Genomic DNA, 8,241 nt, shown 5'->3' on the forward strand with positions numbered 1-8,241 from the left:
AGGCACAAATAAAATAAACTGCCCACAAACAGAGCTTAAAAAGTAAGTCACATTGCAAACATTATAAAAGTGGGTTTTATGAATGAAAAAATTTAAATCTCTTCTATATAAATCATTTTTACAGCTCAAAAAGCTCATGGGCACTTAAAAAGGAAAGATTGAGCAAAGTGAAGGTCATGTTGAGCAAAGGAAGTAAGCTTGGAGAAAAACTGTGTAAATTCGTGGGCACGGCGCATACAAATGGTGCAATGCATTGGGTCGCCCTCCATAGTGTTAAATTTACACTGGCGCAGTGCATAGAGGAGGCGCGGCGCATTGGGTTTGTGGCACAGCACACAGGGCTTCAAGCCCGAGTTCACCCACAAATTCATTCAAACTGCCATATTTGCAAAATTTCCACCTGCTCAAGTAAGTCATCATTATTCCACTACCGGTGAATGAGTTTTTCTTAAATATTTTATGGTAATTTAAAGAGATAAGCTTGAAACCTTACCTCCTTGCAATTTTTCTCAAAAACAAGTGCTTAGGGTTTTTAGTTTGTGCTTTTTCTGCCAAATTCCATTCCCTCACTCCCACACTCTTTGTTTCCCACATTCATTTTCTAGTTTCATCCCCATATCCCTAATTCCAATATACCTAAATTCACTAACCCCATATTCCTAACTCCCACTATCCAAAACCCTAGCTACACATTCCTAAACCCTAATTGTTATCCCAAAATCTAAAAACTGTCCCTAAAACCCTTCTATTCCCCAAATTCTAATCAGCAACATTTCTAAAACCCCTCTTACCCTCTCCCTTCACAGTCCCTAATACATCTTCAAACATTTTGCAGCAAAACATCAAAATCACCATAAATCTCTTCATACTCATCAAGAAAACTCACACATTAGCAAGCATAGAATCTGATCCTTCATATGAGCAAGATGAAGAGACACACAGTGACTCTCCTACAGAAATGCATGCACCAAGGAGACCTCACAAGGGTGGCAAACATATACGAGAGGAGCCTACTTCACTTGCTGAGCTGCAGGCCTGCCCTCTTGCTATCACATGCTTCCAACACCAATCCTGTTATCAGTTCTGTGAGATGGTTTCTAGAGTCTAGTATCATCATGAGTTAGCCCGGTTGTTTGTGCTTCATCTACATAATGGCCAAACCACTCTAGCTGGTGTGACATTCACCTTGACACCGAAGTCTATTTCTCTAGCAACCAGCATTCCTAATGTCGAAGAGTAGTGGAATAAAAGGCAGCAGATTGACAGGGAACACTATGAACCATACATCAAGCCCGGTTATTTGAGACAACTCAGCAGAGTTTTTCCCTTTCGGTACCTGAAAGACTCATATGCTCCCTTGATGAAACTCATAATGAAGTATTTCAACTGTGAGGGCTAGTTTTCTTACCTATATTCTTATCATATCAGATTGTTGATGCACTTTACCAGGGTGAGAATGATGAATCTTCCCTAATTCATGTGCCGAAATATTGAGAAGATGACCACCCTAGTACAACAGAAGACTCCTCAGCAACAGTTTTATAGTATATACCATTTTGCACTCATAAAAATTGTGGTCATGCATCAGCTTGGTTTGCAGGGCATCTCATGAGAGGATTTCATTTATCATGAGTTCTTCACAGCTCCTTAGGTACCTCCAAAGACTTTTCATGAGACAGGTGGACCTTCTCATTAGCAGGAGGGTCCTGAGACACAGACTGCTAGTGTGCCTGTGTTTGTCACCTATCAAAAGGGCACTAGAGCGTTGTTTGCAGCAGCAAAGCGAGTATTATGTACACCCGGGGTGGAAGGGGTCTCGCTTCCTTCATCAGCACAGCAGGTTCAGGACAAGGGTAAGAGGCCATTACATGATGAGGGGCCTTCAGGTGAGCAAGAGACCGATTTCATTCTCATTTAGGACCATGACATGGATTTGGGCCCACAAAGCTCAAAGCTCAAGGAGGTCATCCAAGAGAAACAGGCGAACATCAATGCTTTGTCCCTCAACTTGGAAAGAGCCAAGTGGATAATAGAGTACCTAGAGCAAAGAAACAAGAAACTAGAGGATTAGCAAACCGTAATGGAGCTAAGAAACATACGAGAAAACGGCAAGCTGCCAAACAGAGGAAAGTCAAGTTCAAAACACTTGAGCGAGAAATCAATGCTGATCGTGAGTCTTGGTTGGAGAGGACTAATATCCACATGGAGAGGATGCTAGAGAAATCCATCAATGAGAAAAATATATTGAGAAACATGGCATATCACTATTTGTCAAGGAATATGGTGTGCGAAGCTAGAATCAAGAGCTTGAAGGCCAAGTTGAAGAAGAGATCGAGGAGGCAAAATCGCAAGATAAACTTCAAATCTTGGCTGGGGCATCCCTGGCCCAACATAGCATGTGATGGAAAACACTTAGACCAAATTTCAAAAAATTTGGGACACTTTTTGCATTTTTGAAATTTTTGGGCTAAAACACAAAATTTTCTGCCCAATGCGCCGCAGCACCTGGCGCTCACTTTTGATGGAGGCCTCCAAATGACAAATACTCAACATATTTGGATTTTTCTTAGACAAATATGTATTCCTACCATTGGCCAAGAAATTTTGACAGGTTTTGAGCCCCCAAAAAGGTCAAAAACTACCAAAAGATGACCTTACTGCCTCTATTTTGACACGAAGGAAGCAATGTTGGGAGAACTCAGTTTTGGAGGGGCAAATTGAGGCCAAATTCAAAAATTCGAATTTTCTGGAAGGTAGACAGGAAAACCTTTCCAACAAGCACACTTGGAGCAAATTTGGACACCGGGAAGGCCTCCAAAAGTTGCTGCAAACAGTCGCTATGCATAGAGAAATCAGCACGACGCATAGGGGAAATTTTGCTTAGTTTGACCAAGTATACTCCATTTTTCACCTAGTTCCTTGACAGTTTGACTTTTCTCTTTCTTAATGCCAAACTTATGATGTGATTTAATGTAAATTTATGTATCTTGATGTAATTATGTCAAATTTTCACCCATGGAGGTAGATTCATCCATGAAAAGGTAGTTTGCAACTGAATGAATCAGTTCCCTAGTTTTTAGAGGCATGTTGTTCCACTGCCTACTTTTTAGTTCTCAGTTTAGAATTTGTTGGAACAACTCCTAAACTCATGATCTTTACCCCTAGAGGCTAGGATGAGCTTTTGATTGCCTATATCTTATGTTTTTTCAATCATTAGCATGGTTGGACTTTTGAGAAAGCTTGTAGCTTCATTGTATACATTTTCTCAATAGTTTTGGCTAAGGAATAGAGCAGGGTTTGTAGCACTCTATGAGATTCATGCGGCATGTTGCTTTTATATTGTGTTTCCTTCTATAAATGTAAGTTTATATGTGTTTTATATATGCAATTATCTCTCTTGCTTCTTCTTAACTAAAATAAACAAGGATAAAGGTAGAATCCATTGAAATTGCAGTGCTCTACCTAGGGTTTGCTTAGTTATTGATGTTTCAGCTGTTTGAAGAGGATCCTTAAGGTTTTCTTGCCCTCTTCAACTCCTCACTTGTCTAAATCTCTCCATTTCATTCAATTCGAAGTATCAAATCACTTGCCTACCTTGCCCCATTGAGACCTCTGCAAAACTAAGCCTCATTCCCAAGACGCAAAATTTGCCTTTCCATTCGAGCCAACAAAACATCATCAAATTCAATCAAAAACCTTTGTGCACATACCTAGCCTAAAATCAGTCATCACATCAATCATCTCAATCTTTCATCAGCCATATTTTCTAATATTGACAAGGAGAGAGCCCTCTCCCGACCTAGTAGGGCTAGTTACCAGGTTAAGTGTGGTTTTATGTTACCCTAGATCCTACCTTTCTCAGCCTGAGGTAGATTTAGGCCCTAACATGCACAAAATTTTACAGCAAATGATAGCTATCCATTACATGTTTTCCATCCACCTAACAAATAGCAAACCATAGTGCAAGCCCCATACTTGGTCCTCCTATAGATTCCTGCCTCAGGGGCATCGCCCCCCCTGTGTTATAATTCGCGACGAGAGGGAAATGATCCTTATGATGCCCCTAGATATTACACTTGAGGCACTAGACTTCTTCGCTTACCTTTGTCTTGGACTCCTTTTCTTTTTTTGAGCTTTGCAATTCCAAACAAAGGTTCTGCAACTGTGAGTGAATATGTTGGACTCCCAAAGACGCATCCTAAATATGTGTTTCATGAAATTTCATATCAATTTCTAGAGCTTCCACCTAAGTTCCTATCTTTTTCTATGATAAATAAATCCTTAGGTGGGGTAAGAGTGAGGTTATAAACCATTCGTGGTGCTGACTATCTGTGAGATACATATTAACTTCACAGATCACACACTTCAGCCTTTGATCTAGCTCCCAAAGCATTTCACCAGTTGTCATCATGATTTACTTAAATACAATTATTGATTGCGAGTCAGAATTAGGCTTACTAAATTCTTCGTTCAAAGAGGTATGAGTATCTACTAATGATGCCAACGGATTATCAGTGCAACACCTGACACACCATGTCAGTGCGTGATCCTATAGAGCCGTAACCAATTGCGCCTTCTTTATATTATCATCTTTAATATGTTGTTCTATCCAAATAACCTTCACAACAAAACAAAACTGATCTGGATTCTCACTTCCTAAGCCCTTGAAAACTAGTAACTTCATGGTATTCAACATGTCGAATGACGGTGGTGGTGGAGGTGGAGTGGGCGTAGGTATAGGCTTTGGAGGTGAAGGTGGAGGTGGTGTGGATGGATGATGTATCGATGGAAAACCATGCGTTATCAAATGGAAAATTCTTCGTAGTGAGGCTTGCATCTCTCCTTTGTCGTCACTTGAAGGAGGTCTAATCAACGGGCTATATTCAGGACCTAATTTTTCTTGGTTTCTATAGCTTCATCCACTTCGCGTAGATCTGAACATCAAGGTAGTGGCATATCCTATTTTTCACACAAGAGTATCTTAATCTAGGTATTAAAAAACCTCAAATACTTACCTCATGGTCCATTAAAGAAGCATTGCTTTTCTTCATTGTAACTGACTAAGGTGTCAACCACAAAATCTGTAGCAAATCCTCCTATAACTTGATCAAGCCAATGGTCAACAACGCGCACGATCTTATCTTCATAGGCATCCAACCTCTACACTAGCTCTAGAGTCCACACTATTGTATCATCAAGCCTCCACTTCCTTGGTCGTATGCTAATTTATATATCCACTTGTATAGTTCAATCATGAAGGTGAAAAAGAAAAATTTGTGTATTTCTATGTACAAATATTTGTCCAACAACTATACTTTTGTCAGGTGCAGATTCTTATTTTCTTGCACCATGAATTGATGGATCTTTCTGTCCAACCAATTCTCAATTTCCTTCTTGGTCAGATTCCAGTGATGCGACATCACATATCTCTTTATGCAGATCCCAGTCCCAACAATGAACCCATTTGTTGGCTTAGTGGGTCCTGACCTAGGTTCAGAGTTAGTTGCGCCAAACAAATCCCTACACTATTGGCCCCCTCGGCATCAATCCGCATAGCGCAAAATGAAGTATCACCCGAATCAGTATCAGGGGATACTGGAACCAAGTTTCCATGTCCAGAGATCAGTTTGATGTTTTTTTGTGACCTAGATCTGCCTTCGCGTATATTTCTAAGCACTTAAGGCTTAGCATTGTAACTCCCCTCTATTAGCCTCTAGACCCCTGTGAAAGTCTATGACTGGCTTTTGCAGACCCTAAACAAGAAAATTAGCTACTTATGCACACCATAGATTACCCTTGGATCAACATTTACTCAGATTTACCTAAGAGTTTGATAACTTTAACAGAAAGCATTACGATCTTTGTCTAATCACTTAACATTAATTGCATTCAGATAATAAGATGGATCAAGTAAATTCATGCATAAATACATCATTATTTTATAAAGACATCATTTAATCACAACATATATCTCAATCATACATAACAAAAGTAAAGAGATAAAACACAGGAATTTCTGCAACAATCTTCTTTATTGATCTTTAGTATAGCTTTACAGAATCAATACCTCCTAGCGCACTCAACTTTAGGGGTCCCCATACTTAGCTGCGGACACTACTCTAGGCCTCTTTGTAGTCAGATGCAGAGGCTTTCCTCTTACTTTCCTGCGGTAACCCTCTAGAATCCTTTCATCGTACCCATAGAAAAAATACTTCTATCTCTATCTATCTACCTCGAACAGTCTAAGACACACCTATTTATACAATCCCATGGCCTACGGACCATGGGTAGATCTTCAAGAACTGAGTCAAGTTTACATGAATGAGGGTAAAAACCCTTTTTGACTCTTAACTAAATTCATGCTCCGCATCCACAATTTGTGGAGACTTTACATCTTTGTACATCAAAACTTGGGATTTTTCATAATGAAAGTAATCATTATAAAAAATGGAGGTATAAATGTTCATATATCTATTTAATTTCATAATTCAATGTTTCCCCTTTATTATCTAACTAATATTTACATACTTTCTATGTTACCTTACTGATTTTGGATTTGTCCTTTTTTAGGTTGTATTCAGGTTTCTTTAGATATGATATTCATTCAATTTTATTTTATGATGATCTCTGTTTACCCTGGTTGCAATCTGTTATGTCAGGTACGGAATTCCGTGAGAGTTGTAGATTATTGACAATTATGTAGCTTTCTTATTTTTCAAAAGAGAAAAAAAAATGGGACAACAATAGGGAATTAAAAATAAAACCTATGCTACAAAGAATTATTGGTTTCCAACTTAGATTTTTTGTATAAACATGCCAACAATGTTGGTTTCCATGGCTTTTTTATTATTATTCTGAAAAATAAAGTAAAAGGCTATGTTGGAGAGGAAGAAGAATCGTCCTTGAACAACTTCAAATCAAGGTTATCTTGCAGATTTCTTATGAACTCTTCCTTTCTTAATGGTTTATGATATATTCATAATATATGACCATTTACAAGGAATGTTACTTTCTCTTCATCAATGGTTCTAATTGTGACAGTTCCATTATCAAAAACAGTTTCAATCTCATAAGGACCAAGCCAATGAGTTAGAATTTTTCTTGAAAATATTTAAACTTTGAATCAAAAAGCAATGCCCAATCACCATGCTGGAATTTATTTTCTTTGATAAACTTTTTATGCCACCTGCATCTTCGATGTTGGAATATATTGGTTCTATGAATATCATCTTGTCATTTCTCATCAAGTTCATTAAATTGCTCCATTCTTTGTCTTTCAACTTTTTATAGATCAAGACCCAATTTGGCTATTGTTTTAAAAGTCTTTATCTGGAACTCAATAGGAAATAGGACTTTCTTTCCATAAACAAGTTCATAAGGTGTGTGTCCTCTTGTGTTTCTCCATGTGATATGATATTTCGATAAAGCTTCTATAAGATTTTCTACCCAAACCCTTCTATGCAGATGCACAATATTGGTAAGAATTGCTTCAATTACGTTATTGATAGATTCAACTTTTCCATTGATTTGTGGATGATATGGAGTAGACTTCCAATGTTTGATTTTGTATTCCTCCATTATCATATATACTAACTTGGATGTAAATTGATTACCTTGATCTATCACAATTTCCCTTGGGACACCAAAACGAGTAAAAATATCCTCAAAAAGAAATGAAACTACAACATTTTCAGTAGAAAGAGGAAGTGCTTTAACTTCTACCCATTATGTGACATAATATGTACAAACAAGAATGTAACCTTTTTATCTTGATGTTGGATTGATTGTACCAACAAAATCCAAAGCCCATTTCTTAAAAGGTTCAATAAGTACCTAAGGTTGTAGAGGCATTTCATCCAAACAAACAGGCTTCCCCATTATTTGACAATTGTCACATCTCTTAACAAATTCTTTGGCATCCTTAAAAATAGAATACCAATAATTTCCTAAGAGGAATTTATTGGAAGTTCTTTTATCAAAGAAATGTCCTCCACATGGTTCATCATGACAAGCTTTTAATATATTAGGTACTTCATCCTCTCTAACACATCTCTGAATGATCAAGTGAGAACCTGTTTAGTACAATTCTTCATTTATCCATGAATAAGATGCACTAGTTTCAATAACTTTTCTTTTCACTCGAGGAGACAAGTATGATGTTAACTTCCTTGTAGCCAAAGAATTGTCAATATCTATAAACCAAGGAGATTTAATAGATACTACAAAAAGATAATCATCAGG

Source organism: Pinus tabuliformis, chromosome 1_2, assembly GCF_031772625.1.
Source record: "Pinus tabuliformis cultivar Carrire ecotype Pingquan chromosome 1_2, CPIR1, whole genome shotgun sequence".
Lineage (NCBI taxonomy): Eukaryota > Viridiplantae > Streptophyta > Pinopsida > Pinales > Pinaceae > Pinus > Pinus tabuliformis.